Genomic DNA, 26,288 nt, shown 5'->3' with positions numbered 1-26,288 from the left:
TGAAGATGAGGACGATATCATTTAATAATAAACAAGGAACCATTTTCTTTTCTGGAACCCCTAACTGCACATTAGCAGGTTTTCTTAAATGCAGACCCACAATCTAATATGAAGCGCGGTACTTTTTCATAAGCTTTGGGAACCAGATTTAAAAGCATATTGGTGCTTGTGCACAGCAGGCAATAATGATCCATTATCCCACAAGCCGAGGAGCTAGAAGCAACACATAAATAAGAGGCAATTGGGCCATCTGCTTTGATTTCTCCAGCATCCCTAGAGGATGTGAGCAGGAGCTCGCACTTCTTTCCATCTGCCCTTACATTATCAATAACAGTTAAATTATGCTACACACTACAAGGGCTGGCAGATATGGATTGGAGAATGCGGCACCTGAAAAATACAGTCTTTGAAAAAAATACATATGTTGCAAGCCAGCTGTTTATTTACAGGATCCTGACATTTTCCTCTGGCTTTCTCCCTTACTAACACACACACACACAACACCAAGCTTCCAAGAGACATTTCAGTTTAGCGTGAACTCGAGAAGAAATTAAGTGCAATGCCATAACACCCCATGAATATTTTTCAGTTTCCTTTTGGATTCTTTTTTTTTGGGGGGGGGGGGATGATGGTGGTGGAGATATTGCTTTCTTCTCTCATTCTTTCTCTCTTTTTTGAAGACTGAAACTTGCATAGAGTCAAGAAAAAGAAACATAAAGAATAACCTCAGCTCATGAAGCCAACCAGATTTAAAATTATGAAAGGGAGAAGGGAGGGGGGGAAGGTAGTGGGGAACATCTGGGTCGGTGTTACAGCTTGCTATGTTTATAAAACATGCTGGAAGCGGAGAGGGCGATGCACTCTGTACATTTTTTTGGCTGCTCCAAAATCCTGTGCAAAGCTGTAACTTTTATGAAATGTTAAGTGTTTATGAAAGCTCAGGGAGTCAAAGAAGCCGGACTGAAGGTCAGGCGGCTCCGGTGCTCTGCTAGGCACCAGACTGAATTGTCTTACCACAAGCTGTAGGAATGCTGAGGGCTTTCGACTGGGGAATAATTGCATTCTGAGTTCATTCAATTTTCGACCTGTTTGATAGATGGTTGCCAGTCATGCTGAATTGCACTTTGGGGGGTTTTCTTGTGAGATGGTGCGGTGACCACAGAGATAGACAGGAACATTGCTTAACTACTTTTTCTTTTGCCCTGAGTCCATGGTTTGGAAATGGGGTGGAGGAAATTCATCAAGGGTAGTTTGAGAAGATTGCAGGAATCTAGCCTCAGCTTTATAGATTTTAAAAGGGGGATAATCAAGAAGCCAGACGTGCACAAGACAGCTGTCTATGCAAACTCTGGAATAGAGCTATGCCAAATTTTTTTTCATTTCATTTTGGGGGCAATTGGAAGGCATTCTGATTCTGTTCTTATCTTTTTTCCTGCCCTGCCTCAGTTTCTTTGGTACCACATCATACTGCTTCTCCTCATCATCTTCACCACATTACGACTGCCATCTTTTTACCCTCCTGGCCATATGATCTTCTCCATATAGGAAACTTGGAAGAAATGTGATGATGGTGGTACTGGTGGTGGGGACAATGACAAGAAGCCGATTCAAAGTGAGAGCAATGTTTCCTGAATAAACTGTGACCTCACTCCAGACTAATACTTTCAACCCTCCCCAAAATCTTCCTGGGGAGGATTAAAAGAAAAGATACTGCTTGGAAGTATCAAAAATGTTAATAAAAGGAGAGGGTGGCTCTTGGATCAAGTTGGCTAAGAATTTAATCTGCATCCCCAGAAGAATTTCCTAGTATAGGCTCATTAGTCTGAATTCATAGAAAATGTAAATCAAAATAGCCTTATTGACTTTTTGTTCAAAAGTAGAAGGAACTAACTTACGGCATTGTCATTAATTGGGTTTTGAAGCTCATTTTGGAACAAATTTGCACTGTGAGGTTAGGTATAACAAGCCCTTCATATGCTTTAAAGTTTCCATTGTTTTTACCAGTAGAAGAATTAAATTGGGAATAAAGTAGGAGGGCTGACTCCCCTTTAAAGAGGAGTCAGAGATGGTTGTAGTTAGCCATCCAAACACTAAACACTTAGACCCAGCTTTTCTTCCAAAGATGCAACTCAAGGCACCTTGCAGTAATCTTAAATGAAATTTTTAGAATGCAATTAAAACACAATTGAAAGGAAGGCAAAAGCAAACTTCCCGTGAACAAATCTTACTAAGAAAAGCCTGTGATAGGTTTGTCTTAGGTTTGTCAAGTCATAAGCACACAACAACAAGCTAATAGGATACAAGCTTCTGAATTTTACTTCTGTTAGCCACCTTTTGACTAATAAGGCACTGTGGTGCAAAGGGGCCTGGAATGGGGCTGTAATCTACCCAGACTTGCCTCCTCTTCCCAGTGTAATGGTACAGTATTGCTGCCACGAAGCCCTTCATTGGAGATTTAATCTTTCTCAGGTTGCAGAGAGTTCAAGGGCTCAACACTCTCCTCACTGCTTTCTCTTATGGCTGCTGGGAAAACAGAATTGGCTGCCTGTGTATTCTGACCTGATAGTTGTTGTCATGCTCCAGGATTTCAGTGTTATCAAACAGTATTTTAGGCCCATGATGGTTTATAACATGTTCTACTACTGCTGATTTTTCCAGCTGACTCAGTCTGCAGTGTCTCTCATGTTCCTTGATTTGTGTTTGGACACAGTGTTTGGTGGTCCCTATGTAGACTTGTCTGCATCTGCATGGTATGCGGTAAACTCCTGCAGCTGTGAGAGCGTCTCTCTGGTCCTTGGCTGAGCGAAGCATTTGCTGTATTTTCTTGGTCGGTTTATTAACCTTCTTCACCACTTTGCCTGTTCTGTCTGTGACTCCTTTGATGTATGGTAAAATATCTTCCCTTTGAGTGTTGGTATTTACTTTAACCGTTATTTAAAAAAAAGAGCTATGCCTTGGTGAAAGGCAAGAACATAATCTGTTCTGAAAGTACTGGCCCACCTCTACTCTGAAATTTTGTAAGTTCTTTGGCATTGTGAAGTCGAAGGCTTTCATGGCCAGCATCCATAGTTTTTTGTGGGTTTTTCAGGCTACGTGGCCATGTTCTAGAAGATTTTCTTCCTGATGTTTCACCAGCATCTGTGGCTGACATCTTCAGAGAATGAAGAGGTAGCTGGCATTGTTTCCCTTTGTTTTGTCCCTTCCATCCTTTGCTACATGCCCCTAGGTTTTACCCTCAACTTGTCCACAGGTCATATCAAAATCCATAATTCTGCCCCCAAACCTGCTCTCAGCTTATACAGGTTGACTTATAAGAGTTGACCTATAGGAGGATGTGGTGGCTTAGCAGTTTAGACAGTGACACTGATGATTGCAAGGTTAGCAGGTCGGCAGTTTGAGACCCAAGTGCTGCCATTCAAAAGCATGAAAAAGTGCAGGTAGATAAATAAGTAGCACTTGAGTGGTGAGGTAACAACAATTCCATGCAGTCATGCTGACTACATGACTACAGAGTTGTCTTGCTCTTCGCCTTAGTAACAGAGATGAGCACTGCCCTCTACAGTGGGACATGACTTGACAATCTTGCCCAAGGAGAAACCTTTACCTTTACTTTATACATGGTAAATATGTTAAATAGCATAAGGCCAAGAGCATAGTGCAAGTCAAAATACTTCATATTAAACAAGCATCCCTCAGTGCTATGTTCTGATCTTGCACTCCAGAATGGATTGGAGCCATCATAACAGTGACACAACTTTCAATGTCTTGAATTTCATGCTGCAGACCTAACCCAGAAGGATACTTTAGCTGAGCATACTGAAGGCCACTGAGAGGTCCAGCAGAACCGACAGGGACACACTTTCCAAAATACAGTACCTGGCACAGATCATCCACCCAGGTGACCAAAGTCATATCTCTCCATAATTATACCTGAAGCAAATCTAGATAATTTGCTTCACCATGAAGTCACTTTGAGCTGTGGTTGTCACCATGGACACAGGTACATTGCCTAAGAATGCAATATTGGAATTGACCAATATTTCTTGTTCTCCTTCTGCCAGTGAATTAAAACACTTTTATGCCACAAGGATTAAAAAAAACCTGGTTGGAATGGGCTTTTAACCAGTGTGATACTCTTTTTATAGTTTGCATGTACAATCGCCCCTCCTTTTTCACAGGCGATCCGTTCTGGACCCCCTCGCGAAAGAAGAGTTTTGCCTATATTCAAGCCCTATCGGCTTGAATATAAATGCGAGGGTGCACAGGAGTGTGCCACAGGCGCACACCCCATTCATTCTGCCTCCATTCATTCCTTGCACATAAGCAATGGACGTGGGTCCAAAGATGGTGAGAACAGAGGGAGAACTGTACTCTTTTTTAAAAATGAGTTTTAATGTCTTTATAAATCGTTCAATTGATTTTAGAGTAACTATTATATTTATGCTTGTATTGAATTCTTTTGTATTTTTTTTTAACCTGTGATGTTTTAAAATACATTGTTAGCTACCTTGAGTCTCATTATTGGGAGAAAATTAGGGTGTAAATTAATAAATATAATATAATTTTTTTAAAAAACCAAACAAATCTTGCCTCTGTTAATTTTCTAAATAAATACACTTTAAATTAAATAAAATCCATTTGTGGAAGAGATGGCCTTATAATGAGAAAGAAAGCAGACATTAAATATACTGGGGACTATATAAAGTTAATTCCCCTGTCCTACTCTCAAGGTGTTTTGGAACCCTTTGACATTGAATAAGGTCAGCCATAATTCAACCTATCTAAATATTCTTAAAAGCCCCAGTGATGTTGAATTTTGTTGAATTTAATGGTGTGGGAAGCTATTTTTCCCTCCTTCCATTCTTCTAATTAGCATGGAGCCTATCTTCTCTGATGAGTTCATAAGCTGTTCACAGACTGGCGGGATGTAGCAACTTTGCAAGACACTGTTTAAAGATCTTTGACATCTGAGAAAGCCACAAAATCCAATAATCCTACTTTCAGAACTGCAGGGTGTCCTCTGAGATCAATCTCATATCTAAACATCACATAAAGGCAAGGCGCTGCATTATAGACTGGCCTCTATTGAACACCAACTAAGAAATAGCATTAAGTATTTGGGATGAAGAGCATTTACCAGTGGGAATGGAGAGAAGGTTGTCAAATTCTCCGCCTCCCCCAACTGAGGATTAAAGCTGCACTTCCATTTTTACATTATTAATTCAAGACATACCTTTGTATCTTTCCAAATGGTGGAAAATATAGTATAATTTGGACATTAGCTTCATAGAATTATTTTGTATCCAGTCTGAATACATCAACAATGCTGGAATCATCTTTAAACATTATGCAGTGTCTGCAGGGACACCATCTGGCTGAAAGCTGTTAAGGTTACAGTCCCATGGTGCAAGTGCCACTGCATTCAAAAGGTTTGTTTCCAAGTAAACATGCACTAGATACATCACACACTATAACCTGGCTGCATGAGGCACCATGACATTATTTTAGCTCTACATTCAAATGGATGGTTCATTTTTTTCTTTTTTCCAGTTTGGTTTGCAACCCTAGCAAGTATTCTAGACACACAACACCAACCCATGTTGATAGCTTTCACTCTTGCAAAATTGCTTGGAAAATGTGAGTCAACAGTTATCCTTCAGGTTTTCAAGTTCTAGCATTTTTGGTCTGATTTCCAAAGTAAAAACAATCTGTACTGATTTTATTTTTTAAATAATTTTCACATGGAGAACCTGCCCTTAGTCTCATTCTCCCTCCTTCCCTTTACCTCAGTGGTTCCCAACCTGTAGGTCGGGACCCCTTTGGGGGTCGAACAACCCTTACATGGGGGTCACCTAAGACCATTGGAAAACACCTATGTAATTACAGCTATGAAGTAGCAACAACAATAATTTCATGGTTGGGAGGTAATCAACATGAGGAACTGTATTAAAGGGTTGCAGCATTAGGAAGGTTGGGAACCACTGCTTTACCTTTATGTCATCTTTTGCCCAAACTGGGACTCAAGGTGGCTTACAAAAGACTGAAAATTACAACAAAAATGCCTATGGTTGGAATTTTTAAACCAAAGATTGAGATTAAAACACTATTAAACTCACAGCAGGATTAAAATATTTTAAACTCATATTACTTTAAAATTTAAAATTACAAACAGAACAGCAACAGGGGGGGGGGGAAAGTCCATCGCATGCTAAAAACCAGTTGCTGAAGACTTGCTGATATAGAGAAGTCTATACATTGAAAAGACACTAAAGAAAGAGCCACAGTAGCTTTCTAGGGAGGGAGCTGCAACTCCTCTTTTCCAGTCTAGGTTACCTGCAAACATAATTTTATTCCTAGGGTTTATTTTATTTGTTTCTTTTAAATACAGTGTGCTGCTGATGATACAATATCTGAGCGATGGGGCTCTAGTGTTACTTGGGTGTTGCCTCAAGTATGATTTTCAGAGATTTTGTCATACATATATTTTATTCGGTCAGTGACCAGCAAGATTTAAAAAGTACAGTGCACCCGCATTATATGCGGGCACTCTATACGCGGCTTTGAGCTTACATGCAAAGCTGCATAGAGCCGCACAGGAGCACGCAGGGTGCAAGAGGTGGCATGTCCTATTTGAATTAATGAGGCATGCGCCTGGGCGCCGCCGCATGCACAAACCCCATTCACTTGAATGGGGCTCGAGCATATGTGATATTTAGCTTACACGGGGAGGGGGGGGGGTCTGGAACAGATCTCCCGTGTAAGCGAAGGGCACACTGTACAAAACATAATACATAAGTGCAACAATAAATTTCAAGTGACACACAATAAAATAGAATCAAATAAAATTAAAAAATATATAAAAATAGCAGAGATTTCACTGCCCTCTGGAGCAGATTTTTTGGGTACAAAGGGGAACTGTAGACGAAAATAGACACTGTCCTGGCCCTCTGCTACAGGATTCAAATAGTCTGTCAACTGAAGACCAGGGTAGGAGCCTGTTCTTTGTGTGTCTTTGTGTGTATCTGTGTGTGTCAGAGAGAGAGAGAGAGAGAGAGAGAGAGAGAGAGAGAGAGAGAGAGAGAGAGAGAGATTTTCTTTGTGGTATTTTTGCTCTAAGTTTGTTCCTTTAGACGTGCAACAAAGTCGATAAAAATTGTGTATTAAGGTGGGGTTTGAAATTCTATTTTCATTCATTGTAATGATTTTTACAAGCTGATTGCATTTTCCTCTTCATTCCCTGACACGAGTCAATAGATATCCAATGTAAGTGTAGTTCATTTATATCTGAATTGATGATCTGTCCCTATTAGCTTGTGTTTCTAACACATTCTGATACATTAGTAAATAGGCTTCTCTGATTAATCATTAGTACATGAAGAGAATTAGCTGTCCTGTGCCAAATGGAATTATTGACAATGATAATAAAACCCAGACGCTGTTAGGCCCAGAAGCTCAAATTTTCATTTGGGACAGAATTTGAAAGACAGGGGTCTGCTTGATTTATACAAGAAGGGAAATATTTAGCCTAGTCTACTGTGTAAGTCTGTATAGAGTTGAAACTTAAGGGGGGAATTGGTACAGATACATCATTGTGGAATGCCCTCCTCTTGGTTCTCAACTTGATGACAATGTTGGTTTCTTTCTGCTGCCCAAACATGACTTTAAAAAAATCTTTGGGGGCCTACATTACTTTTAAATGTACATGGTTTTGAAACGTTGTAGTCATTTAAGTTAAATTGTTTGGTATGTTTTTACCCTGTGTACATTATTTTATGCGTTTAATCAGAAATTGATTGGGATTGTGCGTATTGTTTAATTTTTGCATCCACCTTGAGGTGTTGTGATAAAGGGCAGGATATAAATGTTTTCATAAGTAAAATGAATAAATAGGATATGAAATAGATCCCCCTCAAATCAGTGGGTCAATAGTTTCCCATTTTCCCCAGTGGGTCTGCTCCTAGCGTGACACCATCTAAACCCAATCTATAACATTCTTCATAGACAAAAAATGTTATTAGAGTTACACAACATAAGTTATACTTTAAATAAAAGCTATCAGCAGAAATCCATTGTCCTATGGATAGTTATGGCTACAATGTCATCTGCTTTGGGAATGACAGTTAATTTTAAGAAACTTTGAAGTTTCTTCACTATTCCCCCCCAATGTTACCAGGTGAAATATGGGACAGAACTCCTGTTGCTTTAATGGTTGTGAAGAAGATGGTATCTCAGTAGGTGTTCCTTGTTACCTAGTTGTGTAATAATCAGCACCTGGTGAAATCCCCTCTTCTTTACAACCATAAAAGGAACAGTAGCCATCTTCTTTATTTCACCTGGCAACCCCAATCCCTCCAGATGTTGGCCTGAATCCTAGTATTAGTCATTGCTTGTGTGTGTGTATCTGCATGTGACTTCAATTCACCTGTCAATTTATGGCAATCCCATGAACTTCATAGGGTTTTCTTAAACCAGGAATACTCAGGGGTGGTTTTCCTAGCCCCTTCCTATGAAATGTTGACAGCAGTTGACCAACCAAGTACTAAACAGGATCTGGTGCCTATAGAATATTTAGGCTCTCACTAGTAAAGTGGGATTGATCTATGATGTACTTCTCTCTGTATCCTATGGGGTTAACTATAATTAAATATTGCAAACACAATCCCAATTTTAGTCCACACACACACACACGACCTAATTGTAAGACTTCTCTGTCAGTGCTGCTTTGTTGTACTGCACCATCTGGATATACATTTTCAATCCCTAAACAAAACAAAAAAAATACAAAAAAGAAGCAAATGCAATATAGAAATTACACTACAAACATCTTACCCTTTTGTCTTCTTCCTAAACAGACAACCCAAGAAGTATGGCTACCCTTTTCAAAGTTAAAAGGGTCTACTCCTCTCCATCTCTTCCCCTGAACTCAAAATGTGAAGGCACCAGCTATGAAGAACTTTGAATCGTAGGCACATAATCTAATATTGCATATATTCCTACCATGTGATTAGCATGTCAGACCTCTTAATAACTGATAAATGAATGCCAGCTCTTCATGAATGTTAATTCTGAAATTTCTCTCCTATAAATGTTATCTTGATCATTTCCCAGTTGGTATAATGTTTCATGATTCGTTCTGGATTCCATTTCTCTGATTTTTTTCAATGTATTCCTATTATACTGACTTCCCCCCTAACAATGCAGACATATTAAGATGCTTTATCTCATGTGCCCTGAAATGTGTTGTCCATATTAATAAGGGGTGGGGGAGATGGATTCATCATTTATCTTGTTTTCCGAAATAATTTGTATCATTCCAGAGCACAATTATTTTGTAAGGAACCCAATCAAAAGAATAATTTGCATCATATCATCTCTTGAATGTTTAAGGGTCTTTGTCCCATAAGTCAGTGAGACATACCCACTAGGGTCACCACTTCATCATTTAAAGCTATTACTCCACTTTGCTGCAGTCTTACCCATTAGATTTAAAAGCACTCAGGCAAGATTGCCAAATACATTAAAGTTAACTAAATGATAGTGCCACACAGCCCAATCTACCCAAATCTTGTGATCTGCTTAATTATTGTTTATGCAGCAGTTTTGCAATATGCAGAAGTTTTGCAGCACATATGCAATGAATATTTAATGCCTGTGCATTTTTCAGAGGTGCTGAAATTCGAAATAAAAAGCTGATGAGAGCGTGGAGTGTGACTTTTGTTTCCACACAGTCATTTACCTTCCAATATGTTTAGAAGAAATCGAGAGGTTAACGGTGAAAAATAACTGTCTGATTTATAGAATGAGCATTTGATTACATCCTGATGAAGTAAACAGCAATATTTGGAGGGTTATACAATTCTCACCCTGTTCTGTGGATTTTAAGATGCGTATGCCTTCTTAGCCCTATGCTAAGATCTAGGGTTGCCATAATACAAACTGGATAGCATTCCTGTGCATTATGGCAACTCTAATGTCTACCAATCATAGGGTTTTCTTGGCAAGATTTGTTCAGAGGGAGTTTGCCTTTGCCTTCATCTGAAGGTGGGAGAGTGTATGATTTGTTCAACGTAACCCTTGGACTTCCATGGCCAATCTCAGATTTGAATCCTGGTCTCCCAAGTCTTAGTCCAATGCTCAAACCACTACGCCCTGCTTGCTCTCAACATTTTGCAGATGAACAGGACCCATGGGGCCAAACAATTTCAGAATGTGCTCAAGATGGCAAAAGTTTTTCATGACGATGAACATACAGGCTAGGAGAAGATTTGAAACCACTCCACTAATGTGTGAAGAGATTTCCCTGCCATGCAAAGGTATCTACCCAAACATAATCTCAGGAGTGTTTCTAAGCCTTCAGTTTGGCCAGAGACTCATCATAAATGTTTCAATGGCCTAGGATTCCCCTTCTGCTACAGAGTCTTAAGTAGTAGTTAGACTTGCCTTACTGCTTTGAGAAAGATATTTTAAGTCACCATAAGTCAGCCTGAGGTTGGCCCATGAAATGCAAGTCACATAACTGCTTCTACTGTTTTGAGTTAAATGCCCTTCTTTTTCCAATCGCTAGAAGCAAAGTCATAAGAGACTCATTGTCCTGTAAAAAAAAATATTAAAAATGCATGTTATATTTTGATTTCCCTAGCTGGATTCTGGGAAGTAAATAATACTAATAACATTTTTTTCGGCACGTCTCTTGGCAATTACTGTATATTATACAAACACTGGTATGTAATATACAGTAAATCTGTAACTGAAGAAAAGTTGACCTGAAATAAACCCATTCTTAATGGAGAAATACTGGCCTTGTTATGTCTTTCCACTGGCTTTAGGTTGATGTTTCTTTAAGTGCTGTGCTGTACCTTACATTTTCCATTTGGAATGGTGCCCAGATAACCTTGTTGGGAAGCCCTGTTGGGAAACTTAAGTTTGGGAAACTCCTTCCTTGATAGTCAAAGAACTCCAGCTCTGTTCAAAGCTTCCAAACACTTTTATCACTCATGTTGATTGGGAGCCCAAAATGTATCTTCCCCAAGTTCTGTCAATTTCCTCCTAGGACAGGTTATTTCTATAAAGAAAAATGTTGCAACCACAGCTTTGGAGGAATCTAGAGCATTGCTCCATCTCTTCCTTTCCTTTGACATCCAAGTGAAGTCATTCTGGCCTTTCTTCTTCCTCTTCCTCTTCTTCTTCTTCTGGAATAATTTTTATACATCACTCTACACACATCAAAAAGTCTGGTTTATACCAAGTAATAACAACAAATGTCACAGTATAGAAAAGAAACTTATCCATGATCATTTCATTTAGTTATATCTTTGTTAATCAGTTCCATCTAGTCTATGTAAGTTAAATTCTACAGTTTATTGAATATCTTAGACCCGTTATATACCTCTCTGAAAGTCCGGGCTGCAGGTGCCTAGTTTTCCTCCAGAGGGACGCTGCAGCAGCCAAACCTCTGGACCAAAAAGAACCCGGAAAAAACAGGTTCTTCTTGGTGCGCGGATGATGTCATCAGTGCACCATTGGAGCATTGTGACGCATCCATGATGGAAGCCCATGGCCAGAGGTTCGCTATGCTCACATCATTCACACATGCCCCGTATGCATGGGAGCCAGGCATTCAGAAGTGGTTTATCCTTGCCTTCTTCTGTACAGTATTACCAATTATGCCAACTATGTTTGAACTTGTAGCACCTTTGAGACTAAGGGGCGGTGCAGACTGGCATCTTTGGCTGGCCTGGGGACAGAGTCAGGGTGTGGCATCTACATGACGTATGCCCCGACTTTGGTCCCAGGCTGGTGTGATGCTGCATGCTACACCACACAGTGCACAGTGTGACAGCACTCCTCAGGCACTGTGTCTACCTGACGCAGCACCAAAGGAGCATGGAAAAGCCATGCACCGGTGGCTTTGATGCTTTTTCCAGGGCACAAAAAGGAGCAGCTTTTGTGGCTTGTTTTTGCACCATGGAAAGGAGAGATCTGGGCCACAGCGTACAATTGCGGCAGCCCTGGTCTGAGGCAGATAGAGATGGTTGCAGGGTGACCATTAGCAGTGGTCTGCACAGCCCCTAAGTTAAAGAAATTGTAGCATAAGCTTTCATAGACTTGGTCTACTTCCTCTGATGCATCTGGAGAAAAGTGTCCCCCCCCCCCCCAAAAAAAAAAAAATCAGTGCCTTTTTCAGAAGAGATGAATATATACCCTCCAACATTTCACAAATCAAAACTGTGGCTGCTGCCACATTGTAGAATTAATGCAGCTAGACACCACTCTAACTGTCATGGGTTCATGGTAGGGAATCCTGGGATTTGTACTTTGTTGTAGCACTAGTGCTCTCTGACAGAACAGGCTAAATACCTCTCCAAACTATAAATCCCAGAATTCCTTAGCATTGAGCCATGACAGCTAAAGCAGTACCAAGCTGCATTAATTCAACAGTGTAGATGAGGCCTGGGACATATATAGTCAAGCAAGAATGTGCTAAAGATGGCAACAATTACTAACCAGGAGGAACACACCAGCTGGGAGAGGGTGCAGTATTTTGCTTTTGCCTGAGACTAAAGGGAAGGAAATTGGAGGAGAGAGAAATTGGGACAGTTTAAAGGCAGGTGAAAAAGTGGGATGACAGAGGATTAATTGGAATGGTCCCTGCCAAATCAGGACAGTATGTGAATGAGTTTGCAAAAAAGGAGTGGAAGTATCTGATCCAGACGTAGCACTTGTAAGGAGAATATTAACCCAAGTAGAAAGCAAGCCATTCTCTTTATAAAGGAAGCTGTTTTAGGAGGTGTGGATTTCATTACAAATCATGCATGCTAAAGAGCAAGAGTATGTAATGTTTAAAAGGATATTCGGTGATTGTTGAGACTCTCATTTTTACTTTTAAAACTTAGTAAACGTCATTTTTAAATTTTTCCCCTTTTTTTCAGAAAGATTTTTTTTACCCTTTTTCATTAGAAAGGGATTAGTATTTGATTTTATAAGCCCTACCAAACTATTTGTAATGGAATGGAAATGCCAGACCAAGGGCTTTTTAAGTGGTTTTTACATATTGTGGCGTAAAGAGTGTACAAATTATTTATGAGGCCATTTGTACATTACTATAGAATATTTAGGCTCCTTATTACCTCTTATAACTCACTGACAAGGAACCTTTAAACTCATTTCTTTCCCTGCTTATCATCCTACATTACATTAAAAAATATTCCATATAACTTTTAACCTTCTGAATTCCCTCATTCCATACGGTAGAGAAACCCTAGAGATATTAAACAGGTGATAAAATGTTGATGACAATTATGTTTTCTTTCGGTTGTGCTTTTTGTGAAACAAAATATTAATTTGACTAAACCCATAAGAAAACAAAACAGACTAAGCCAGAAAGTTCATGCATGCTTTATAATGTTTTATATATCCATTAAACTAATACAACCATATAATTTGATACCTCGGAAAAGTCCTGAAGAATATTAATTCTCTACAAATGCGGGAAGTCACGTGAGGTGGTTTGAGGAGAAATACATTCTCTGAAGATTTAATTATTTGCAAATGGTAGGATGGTATGGCCTAAAGGAAACATTCAAAATGTGAAATTATTGCTCAATGCTTTGCTGCAATAAATGTCCAAAGATACCAGTGCTGCACCAGAAGTGTGTAACATTGGCCAGTAGAATGGTCAGCAGAATGGTCAAATGAAGATAGTGAGGAAAGGATCACCACCATCACCACCTCATTTCTGACCTCTGCATCAATGGTGGTGGCAGCATATGGCACAGTGGGATGTGCATCTGAAAAGCTACCTGGTGTAACTCTGGAGTGCCCAGGTAGCAAGAGAAATTCAGTGAAGTTTTGGGGCCACAATACTCCAGGCTGCTCCTGGGCTATTCTGACCCATGTGGACATAGTCTTGGATTCCCAGGCCATTGTAGATGGAGAAGCTCTTGATGAGAAGATAGAAGTTTGCAAACCTGCAATGGAATATAGAAAGGATGTTCATTGGAATACAAGAAAAGCCATACTGAACGGTCCAAAGGCTGTCCAGTTCAGCGTACATCACCAGGGATGTACAGTATATTGTATTGTTGTTGTTGTTTTGTGCCTTCAAGTTCCTTCTGACTTATGGTGATCTTAAGGCAAACCTATCATGGGGTTCTCTTGGCAGGTTTGTTCAGAGGGGGTTTGCCATCATTCTGGTGTGCAATGTGCTATATGTTATCTGGACTGCTCACACCAGAACTGGGGTTTGTAACTGCATGTCATCTGCGTGCCATCTTTTTGGCCCATACAGACAAGGCTAAAGAAATCCATTGCTATTTCTTTTCTCCCAGGAAATCTCTACCTGAAAGATATAGAAATATATACCTTTGGGAACCAAGAAGCGTCTTTTCTTCTTAGGAAAGGCACAGTTGTGTGAATGTTTAGCGCATAAAAGCGCAAGGCCAGCTGCAGTGAAAAATATATATATCATTATATGTAGCCAGCTGCTCCATGTAAACACAGATTTGTATAATGTGCTGTGGATGTAGTTGATATCCTCATTTGTTCTCAACATCTGTTCATACTTGTCCACACTTATATATGTTTGTGTGTGTGTGTGCATTTCTGACTGTCTCTGTGTGTGCATACACATACGCACAGAGTGAAGGAAGTGTGCAGAGAGGGCATTATTAATTACTTAGAAGGAGCTTGTGCTAAGAACAAGGTGCTTCTGTCTTGTGTACTTTCCTCTATGTTTTTCAAGGGAAAAGCAAGTTATACTGTGTGTAGTTAGAAAAAATAAACAGTTTCCTGAAAGTATTTTACAGGCTAAAGGGTTTTTACCCCAAAAAAGGGGGGTGGTGGATAAGAATTCATGCACGGACACATCTATTATTACAGGTTCAGCAAGAAATACTACCAGATGCAATGAGGATAAGAAAGAATGGTCATATTTTTTGTTCGGAAGATATTAAAGAACAGTTCCAGGTCACAATTTGTCAAAATGCTGCAGAAACCTTTATGGGGACTGCATCTCCCATAATTCTCCAAAGCCTGGAATGTTAAGTTTGAAAATTAATTCAATAATTTTGAACATTAGAAATTGAAAAATAAGTTTCTGGAATAGACCCAAACAATTGAGCTTGTTTAACCTGATATGTTATCTTAGTTTAATTTGCTAATTCGGAAGTTGATATTAGGCCAGGTAGTCAACTTTGACATCTGCAACAGTGAACTTTGAAGCAGTGAACTCTGCAGAGGTCATTTTCGAATCACAGAGTTGGAAGTCCAGTCTGAAGCACACTTTTCCAACCTCTTATGGATCCATCTGACAGTGTTCCCATCTATTCCAGATTTAATCCATGGGAATCAAAATATTATGGGGGACCTTATTTTTTGCTTTGCTGAAATGTGGATAAATGACATCTCCAACATTCCCACCATCCTCTAAACTAGTGATGTGATTTTAAAAAAATGATATAGGATTAGTCTGGTAAGATTAGTTTCTGACAAACCCAAGCTGGCTCCCATTGAGCATTGTCATCTCATTTTACAGCCTCTTCAATTCACTGTATCACTTACCTGCATTTCTCTTTTCTTTCCACTTCGACCAACATATATACAGCACTCACTCTTCAAATGCCATATTTGTAAAAGGTTGCTAAGGAATGGTTTGTTTCAGTTCAAAGACACTGCTTCGCCACAAGTGCAGCAATAGGTGAATAGCTGTGCAGCTTAGTCAATGAACTGAGAGGGAATAATTCTTCATCCAACATTTGAGAGTCTCTATATGAAGAATATGTTTCTGCACAACTGAATCACTACATCCTTTTTACTGCCCCATTCCCAATCCACTTCTGTAGTCTGGAAAGATCAGGGCAGAACACTGGTGGCGCAGTGGTTAAATGCCTGTACTGCAGCCATTCACTCAAAACCACAAGGTTGCGAGTTAAAGACCAGCAAAAGGGCCCAAGCTCGACTCAGGCTTGCATCCTTCCGAGGAGGGAGCTAAAATGAGTACCCAGACTGTTGGGGGCAAATTAGCTTACTTCCTAATTAGCTTACTTGCTGTTCACCGCTATGATCTTTGGAATAGTGGTATATAAATAAAACAAATTATATTATTATTATTATTATTATTATTATTATTATTATTATTATTGGTCCCAAATACAAGCACAGGTTTTGAAGGTCCCAAATAGTGTAGTTTTCAAGTAATGAAAAGTTCACTCTTCTCTGGATCCATCTTTCCTTGACTGTATAGCTAAAAGAGGTTGGTTAGGAAGGAGGACAGGGGCAGGTAAAAAGTGTAACAGGAAGAATTTGAGAAGAGGAAAAGAGGAAATTGAAACAAAGGAGAGGACCTTCTCAGTAGCTTCTCCTAGTCTTTGGAACTCCCTCCCTAGCAAGGTCAGGGCTGCATCTGCATTTATGAAATAATCCAGGCTGCCATGGTCCTATGCTATGGAAATCTTGAAATTGTAGTTTATCGTGGCACCAGAGCTCTCTGACAGAGAAAGCTAAATGTGTCACAAAACTACAATTCCCAGAATTCCATAGCATTGAACCATGGCAGTTAAAGTGGTGTCAACCTGGAGTATTTCTGCAGTGTGGATGCAGCCCAGGATGGTTCCCTCCTTGCTTTCCTTCCATTGACAACTGAAAACATTCTTTTGTCACCAGGCTTTTAAAAATCGAAGGGGGCTGTGGGCAGTTTTAATGATGGGTTGTGCAGTTTTATGCTTTGCGTAATCTTAATGAATGTTAAATCTTTTTAACGTTTTAAATTTATACATTTAACTACTTTTAAGTAAGTTTGATATTTGCTTTTTTAATAAAAGTTTTCATATGGTTTGTTTTATTCTGTATTGTTTACAAAATATTGTTCACAGCCTTGAGTCCCATTTTTGATAGAAATGAATACTATACTACTATGAGAGCCAGTAGTGGCTTGAAAGTCAGACTAGGACTCTGGAGACCAGAGTTTGAATCCCAATGAAAAGCCACAGCTTCAGAGGATGGCAATGGCACACTTCCTCTGGGCAAATCTTGTCAAGAAAACACCATGATAGGTTTGCCTTAGGGTCACCATAAGTCAGAAATGACTTCAAGCCACACAAGAACAACAAACCGTACTACTACTGCAACTACTGCTAATAATAATAATAATAATAATAATAATAATAATAATAACACAGCTCTGTATTATGCATGTATGTACATATGTACATGTGTGTGTGTATATATCCATCATTTATTACAATGCCCATAAAAATCTAAAATACATATATGACAATGAATATGTTAGTACCTAGAAGTGTGAATAGCATACATTGTACAACCAAGTTAAAATAGTCTTCCGACCGCTGTATGACAGATTAACACTGATTGAGTCTGTAATAACTATGCAAATGTAAAACTATTCATTTATTTCAAACACATGTGAACCATGCAAAGGATATCTCCTAGAATCTAGTGTTAGTCTATTCACTGCATCATAAAATTAATTTGTCTAATTAATGACATTACTTCTTTTATACATGCATAATTCATATTAATTGATACATCGGCCTCCAAAAAAGAATACCTTTTGGAAGAAAAATGATCCCATTAGTGCAAGTTTAATCCAAATCAGGACTGACAAAGCATGGTTCTTCCCAGGCTTATCTCCAGCTTTGTTAATTGTCATAAGCATTCTAAATTGATTATTCTTACATTAGCATAGGACATTTCATTCATCAATGTGTTGGCTGTAAAGGAAATTTGTCTAATGGATTTGGGTAGTGGTGCTAAATAAGTACGTTGGTCCATTTTTTCACTGTGGCTCAAGGGTACTCAAAGCATATTAATTCGCTCATACTGACAAAAAAAGGAGAAGCTTCCCACCCCAAAATATATAGAAATATCATACAAAATGAGATTTCTGACACTGAATAATTTTTGTGATATTCATTCCGGTGATAATTGAGTGCACATTCAGTTCCTTTTTTATTGCTTGTCTGTTTTTGCAAATGTCTTGATAAACAGCAAATGTTAATATTTCTGATGAGTGATGCGTCCAAGCCTTCCGGGGCTACAGAGGTGCAAAAAAGTAGAGGACAGATTTGTTAAATGTGAATTTTAAGGAGCTGCTGGAAGGAACAAAAATTATAATGTAGTCAGCCAATGTAATATACAGCCTCATAGTTAGCATTTTAATAATTCATCTGTAGAAAATCAAGTTTACTGTTGGCCATCCAAAGGGCTGCAGGGACAGAGTAAAATTTAAGTAAAAGCAAGGGGGTTCCAAATTTGTTTTCCCGTTAGGCTTATAATAATGCCTTTTAAAATGTATCCATAAACAGACAATGTTCTGTTTCCAAACAATCCATCTGGCTTTTGTACAGAATCACATAGCAGTTCATTGCACAATCTTTTCCATGAACATTAGCAGGGACAGTAAATGGAGTACGCTTTATGTCTGCCCTCTTAATGATATTCCAATTCTTGTTTTTCTCCATTCTCCTGATCTGTGTGTCTTCCACTTCAAGGCTTTCATAAATCATGGGCAACCAATGAAGACTGGAGATGCAGTGATGTCCCCAAAGCTTATTACTAGTTGCTACAGTAGGATGAGGTCTTAACAAAAGTAGCATTGGTGCTACCCATGAAAAACCACACACTTTCTTTGCTTGTTCAATAGCACACACATTTGCCCCTTTCAGTGAGTTGTGCCAACAATGATCTAGAAAAAAATAAAGTAATGGGACTGTGGATCTAAGACACCTACCAATGTTAAAAAACAGACAAAAATAAAGGAATTCAGAAATAAAAACACAGTAGCAGCAGTACATAGCAACCAGAAGGGACCATAAAATCATCAATGAACTATTCCATCCTTGCAGGTTATGGTTTTCTTTTTTAACTGTCCTATTGATGCAAACCATGAAATCCATGATGGTACCAGACAGGTTTTCCTTGGGCAGATAATTCAAGCTTAGGAGGTTCATGCTATCTGAAGGACTGTTGTTAATTGCCTTCAGCTTCAATTTATGGCGAGCCTATAAATGAGAGATCTCCAAGTCACCCTGGTCACCTCTTCAAAACTCTGGCCCATGGATTCCTTGATCAAGTCTATCCATCTGTAATGTGGTCTTCCTCTGCTCCTACTGCACTCTACTTTACCAAGCATCATTGTCTTTTCTAGCGAGTCATGTCTTCTCAAGATATGGCCAAAATACAGCAATCTGTTTGGTCATCTTGGCATCTAGAGAGAGTTTTGGCTTGATTTGCTCTTGGATCCATTTATTCTGAAGTACTGTATTATGCCATGTAAGTCTGCCCAAGCTCTCAGATCTTCAGGGAAGGTCCTTCCCTCGGTCCCACCACTCTCACAGTCATATCTGATGAGAGATGCAAGACAGGGCCTTCTCTAGAGAACTAGATACCCTCCAATTGTCCTGATTTGACAGGAACAGTCCCCAATTAATCTTGTCAACCCACCTTTTCAGTTGCTTTTAAAATGTCCCAATTTCTCTCTCCTCTTCTAATTCCTCCTTTGTCCCTAACTTACTTGAATTGCTGCAAATTTGAGTTCAAAGTGCAAAAGTAGTTTGTACTCAACCCAGCAAGAAGGAGAGAAGAGGAAGGGGAGAAGCTGACTCAGGCAAAAGCAAATTGCTGCAGCCTCTCCTAGTTTGTGTGTTTTTCCTTGTTAATAACTTTTGTCATCTTGACCACACTCTCATGTTGTTTGGCCACACAGAGACTGGTTTTCATCTGTGAAATACTGGAGGGTGTGGGACCAGATAATTCCCAACCCTGGCCTAGTGGAATCCTTATCTCCTGTTGTGCAAACCCATTGATCACTTTGTCTTGGCTCCTTTTCCAAAGCAAGCCTGTTCCTCTGAAGCTACACAGCTCCTATTTTTCTTTCTGTATCCATGGGGTTTCCTAGGAAAAGAACAAAGAACAATGGGATATAGTAGTAAGAGTCACAATGAGAAAGGAACAACCAGCAAAAGAAGGGTGCAAGGAAAGATCAAATAGACATTATAGCAAAATGCAGGAAATTTGTCAGACTCCTTAATAAGACAATTAGAAGATTTTCACCAAGTGTTCTGCTCTGTACTTATCCTCCATCTGAATGTCTAGCTCTGGTTAGGACTGGGATGAGAGACCACCAATGAATTCCAGGAGCTGCAAGATATATTTCAGAGGAAGGAACTGGCAACACCACCTCCGAGTATTCTTTGCCTAAGAAAACCCTATGAAATTCATGGGGTTGCCACAAGTCAACAGGCAACGTGAAGGCATATACACATCCACACCTCAGCCTGAGATTCCAGGAGGTAAAAGAAGAGGCATCTTGGTGTAAAATATCACAGTCTTGGCCCCAATCCAGGAGCACAGCAGGAGGCTGTGTGTTCACAGCTGTGCAGCACTGTGTTTGTTGTCCTGTTATTAGCACTGACAGAAACCATCCCAGGTTAGGTCACTATGGGGAAGAGGAGACTCAGAATAAATCTTGTCCTTTTTCTGTAGCTGTCAAAACAGCAATTGGTGTGGCCAGAGCTAGTCCAGTTGACCATCATTTAGATCAGGGTGAGGAACTGCAGCAGGATTGGAGGCAACTTTTACACCTCAGGCCCCATGGACTGCTGAAAAACAAAACAAAACACCCAAAGTGGCTGGAAGTTCACATCTGGTTCTGGAAAATAGGTATTTTTAAAAAAATGTTAAATGTTACACAGTGCAGAGAGTCCTGCAACCTATTTAAAAGGTCAATTGTTGCTCCTGCAGGCTTCCAAGGAAGCAATTCATTGGGGATGGCGGGGAAGAAAAAGGGCAGTATAAGAGGATCCTAGAGGTGTTGAGGGTCACAAAAATATCCTGGGGAGGGGAACAGGCATCCCTAGGGTCACATTTTGCCCACCTCAGTTTAGGTGGTGATGGGTAATAGAGTACCACACATGGCAATGTGAATACAGAAAGTAGAATGTTTTGGAGAGGGCAGAAGAGGAGATGAAAAATAGAAATCTGACTTTGATTGCTGGACATTTGTTTTGATTGAATATTTCAACAAAACTGGCCATTATGCAAGTTAAAAAACGGGTCCTTTAAAAACATACCAGTAAGCAGAGGATTTGTCTTTCTGCTTCAGAAACAAAACTAGGTAATCCAGAACACCAGTTTGATTCCCATTTTTTAAAGGAGGTTTGAGGCACCCATAATTTGAAACACTCCTGGGGATTCTTTAGTAGACCAAAAGATCACAGCATAGGCCAAATTATCAGCCCAGCGTAATAAAGAATGCTATCAGTTTTTCACAAGTTTGGTCCTATACGCAAACCCTTCTGCTTCTAATATGCTGCTGAAAGATTATCTGTGCTGAAATATTTTTTTCCTGTGGCGGTAGTGGTTATTCCGCATATGGGCTACTTTCAGAGGGAATGATAGCCTACTACCAAATCAGAGTTTAGTACAAATAAAAAATTGAATTTAGCCTTCCTCTTGACAAGCTGATTGATCTCTGAGCTCTCATGACTGAATCCTCGGCTAAACATGCTCCCATTTATCATGTGCAAGATTGTTTCAGAATCAATACCTACAGAGGCAGTCCTCCCACTGACATTTCCCCTCTCTTGAAAATGAACAGCTTTCTCACCATTAATTTTTTCCACCACCAGAATTATCTGAACATTTTAACTCTTCTCCCAAAGCTCTGCTGAAGAGTGCTTTGAAATAGCGGGTGTTCACAGGAGGTGTGTTATTAGCTTTTCAAGGCAATGAAATACAGTTTAGAGGTTGCTGCTGTTACATGCCTTCATGTCGACTCTGACTTATGATGACCCTCTCTTTGCGTTTTCTTGGCCAGATTTGTTCAGAAATGAGTTGCTGTTGCCTTTTCTCTGAGGCAGAGAGAATGTGACTTGCCTAAAGACACCCATTCCATGGCCAAGTAGGGATTTGAACCCCAGTCTCCTGGAAAATGCATACATTTTCTCATGATGCCTTATTTATAACGTTGGTAATATACTATTATGCTGTACTGCTTGAACATATAACATTGTTTGAACATACCACACTGTGGAATAATATCGTGTTTTTATATCTTCCAAGATGTTAATAATATTAGGGCCAGAATCCTGTCGGGCATCTTTCTTGTTCCTAATTGCTGTCAATTCAACTTGGACTTCATGGCGACCCTATGACCATCAAAACCCCTTGTAATCAATGACTCTGTTCTGCTCTTGCAGACTCAGGGCTGTAGCTTTCTTGATTGAGTCTATCCATCTGTAATGCAGTCTTCTTCTTTTCCTACTGTCTTCTATATACGTTTCTAAGCATATTGTCTTTGTTTTTGTTGTTATTCCTATTTTTCTCCTTTCCTACTTTTCTCCTTCTCCCCTTCCCCTTCTCCTCCCCCTCTCCTTCCTCCATCTCTGCTTTCCCTTCCACTTCCTCCTCCTCCTGCTGCTCCTCTCCTCCCTTCTCCTCCGCTTCCCTTCCCTCCTGCTACTCTCTTTATGTCTCCCCCCTTCCCCGCCTCCTTGCCACCTCTGCCTCTCCTTCCCTCTCCTCTGCCTCTACTCCCCTTCCTTCTCTTCCTTTCCCCTCCCCTTCCCCTCCCCTCCTCCTCCCCCTCTTCCCCTTCCCTTTTTCCTCCTCCTCACACCTCTCTTCTTTTCCCCCTCCTCTTCCCTTCCCCTTCTTCCCCTTCCCACAACTTCTCACTTTTCTTCCCCTTTTTGCACAGGGGCGGGATAGGGATGGGATCGCTCCACCATCCTTATCCCATTCATGACTGCAATAGCATGAAATGCTTTCAAATTGTAGTGCCGATCCCGCCATTAACCTGTCATTAAAGCGGCATTGCATTAACACGAACTTCTGTTAATGCAAAATGCTAGCCAATGTCACTTTAATGACAGGTTAATAGCAGGATAATGATGGGATCTGTGGACGTCATCTGAAAGACTTTTTCACGATCGCCATCACCTGAACTTCCTGGATAGGATAAGCACAAATTCCATCTGAAAGTCCTTCCCACAATCATGCGGGAAGGGTGGGAACATGACATGACAGGAACAGGACATCCCTTGTCTGATAATCCCCTCTGTGAACAGAATAATATGTACACCTCCTTGAGTGTTATTCAGTCCCTCCCTTACATTTCATGATTTGAACTATATTTAGGATCTATTTTGGGACACAATTCTCATCTGAAGATGGCTCGGATTTTAAAAAATTAAACCAAAACCAAAACACCTTCTCTTGTGGAGCAAATATATTCTCATTACCTCTCTTAAATTAAAGCCTAAGGAAAAATCATTTCTGTAAAGTTCCGTTTCCTTCTCATCATCATCATCCTTGCCACCATAATCTTCTTCATCATCGTCATCATCTGCATACATGCACAGATGCCATAAATTGCCATTATGCTACTTTCTAGAATGGGAAATGATGATAATTTATACATGCAGACAGATAAATGATTCAATTCTTAGTTACAAGAAACTGTTGACAGTGATTACTGATGCTCATTTCCTCTTTGCACAGTACGTGAGGAAGGCAACTCTAAGTTTAGTGGCCTCCTCATGTTCCCTAGAATGGAGCAAATCATTCAGCTCATAATAATTATTAATTATCTCATGGATGCAAAAAGTCACACTGTTTTATGACAGCTCCTACTACGAGGCAATCCAGGTAGCTGATAAACGTCTTTGCATTCTTTAATGATAGTGCAAGTAATTACTGGCTACTTCTAAATAACCAGGGAATTAAACATAAATCTCTGTTGTTAAGAATCTGTTGACATTATCAACCTAGGCCTTCACATAAACTGTGAACAACCCAAAGTTGAAGCTGAGAGCACAGAATTTTTGTTGAGTTCGTATGTTAATCTTAGGCTTGACTATTAAAAACATATGTGGCTCAAAAATTATTATACAAGGTAAACACGAGACGGGTTGCCTCATGCTGCCTCCATGCTGAATTCGATTCCAAGCCTTCTAAGCTGCGGTCTTCTGAATATTTCTGATTTTTATCTTAGCGTCTTTATCCTGCTGTGTTTTCACACATTCTTACTGGTCTTCAGTGTGCTGAAGCATCCATCCATGCAGTCCTGGAATAAACTGGCTTCAGAGCCTAGAAACATGAGGTACATTCATGCTACCAAAGTCAACACAAAAGAGTGTTGATAATAGCCACAGATATGACTATGAGTGTTGACAATAGTCACAGATATGATGCTTAAATGACATCATGTACTATGACTTTCAGTGATCTTCCTTTTCCATTCATTTTCCATCAAGTGTCTAACTATGCTCTAACTCATAGGCGTTCACTTAGGTAACTCTTGGGTGTTAACTTTGTTTGTTCATTTACCATATTTCTGGGCTCCTTTCCTCTTCAGGGGCTGTTCACAGAGCCCCAAAGGGACAGCATGGATCTGCCCCTGTTTTAGCCAGATTGGGGCTGTGGCAACCGCACACCATGGCCCCGATCTGGCCTTTCTAGGACATAAAAAGCAGCTCCTTTTTGTGCCCTGGAAAGGGAACCATAGCCATGTTGCCACAGCCTGGCAGCTCTCCTTTGCCACTGTGTCATATGGATGCAGCATAAAAGCACCGTTATGCCGCACACCATGTGGAGCGGCACGTGGGGTCATGGCACCCTGCAGGGCAGAGTCGGGGCATGCATCATGTGGACGCGATGCCCCAACTCTGCCCTTTGGCTGGCCTTAATGGCCAGTCTGACCAGGGCCTCAGTTTCTGAAACCTGAAGATCTCAGTAGTCCTGAGTGAGGACTGACAAAATTCCTGCCAAACTTCCACAATTCTCTTGTCTCTAGGCCCTGTGGAAGTTTTCTTCTTGACTAAATTAATATTCTCATTTGTACAGAGAACCGACAGCCTTGAGAAAGATCTGCACTGCAGAAATAATTTGGTTTGACACCACGTTAACTGCCATGGCCCAATGCTATGGAAATCTGGAAACTGTACTTTATTGTGGCACCAGAGCAACAAATGACAATTCTTGGAATTCCATAACATTGAGCCATGGCAGTTAAAGTGATGTCAAACCAGGTTATTTCTGCAGTGCAGAAGTAGCCTTAGTCAATACAATTTGAGCATGTAAAAATCTATGATTTAGCCCTCAAAACATAATGAGTGTTGTTGTTTTTTATCTATTAACCAAAAGGATAACATTCAAAGAAATATGAAGTGCTTCTTTTCAACCTTTCTCCTTCAGCCATTTTACCACTCCAACTCCTGCTCATATGGGACCCTGATAATTACCCCATTTTGATAGCTTCTCTTCTTTGGTTTTCAAAATCTCTATTGCCCTGATCTCCTTTGTGTAAAACAATTGTTTGTGGTATCAGTCAGGGTTTCCTGTAAACCATGAATGGGACCCACCTGCCCTTGTAACTTACTTGGACTGCTTTCATTTCTACCAGCAGTGGATGTTATTGCAATTATTTCCATGTGTGTCATGGGCTAAATTTGCTAACCTTTCTATTCAAATTAATATTTAGCTTTTTGGATCCTTTGGGTTGGAATAATGGTGATGGCGCAATCTGATGTTTAGATCTCTTAGTCACGAAAACGTTCCCTGTTCGGCCACACACATGCTATCACAATAAATAGCATCTAATATGTTTACAGTAATGGAAGGATGAGGTTAACTTCTGTTTTTATATTGATAGATTCAGCTGGATTTTAAATACTATTGTTTACAGCGAGTTACATTTTTGTTGTTGTGCTTTCCCCCCTGAAATTAAATCTATCTTTCAGCAAGCAACCCCAGGGATTCTCTGTTATACAAAATATCATAAACAGCATTAGCCAGCAGCTTGTGGCTGATCCTCATTAGACATATGTGTGTATACCAGAATTATTTTTTTCCTCTAGAATATAGGCCAAATCATCTTCTCTCCCATCTATTTGGAAAAGCCTGGATTATAAAAGTTTGTCCCAGCTAATTTTCTCTGTTTCCACATGTCTATAAAACAGTAAGGTCATTCCAGTTGAAGATGCAAAACATTTTTTTCCATCTGAGCTGGAAAGGCTGGTCATCCTATTCCTGTTATTTTTAAGAAAGGGGGACAGTAATCTTCTACACATGCATACCTCCCAGGGTCTGTGCCATGGTTAGTCCCAACCATAGTTGACCCACTGAATCAATTGTAGTGGGCCAACACATAGGTAAATCTCATCTCGCCAAGGTGTTTACACTGTTACATTGCAAATACCCCTCTACCTTAACACCCAGCAGCTGCAACAAGCAATATTGGCTTTCCTAATGGTATTTGGGACACATCAGAA

This window comes from Sceloporus occidentalis, unplaced genomic scaffold (genome assembly GCF_023333645.1).
Source record: "Sceloporus occidentalis isolate IW3139 unplaced genomic scaffold, rSceOcc1.0.p SCAF_10, whole genome shotgun sequence".
NCBI lineage: Eukaryota > Metazoa > Chordata > Lepidosauria > Squamata > Phrynosomatidae > Sceloporus > Sceloporus occidentalis.
The sequence above is the reverse complement of the archived record's forward strand: the minus strand, read 5'-3'. Positions refer to the sequence as shown.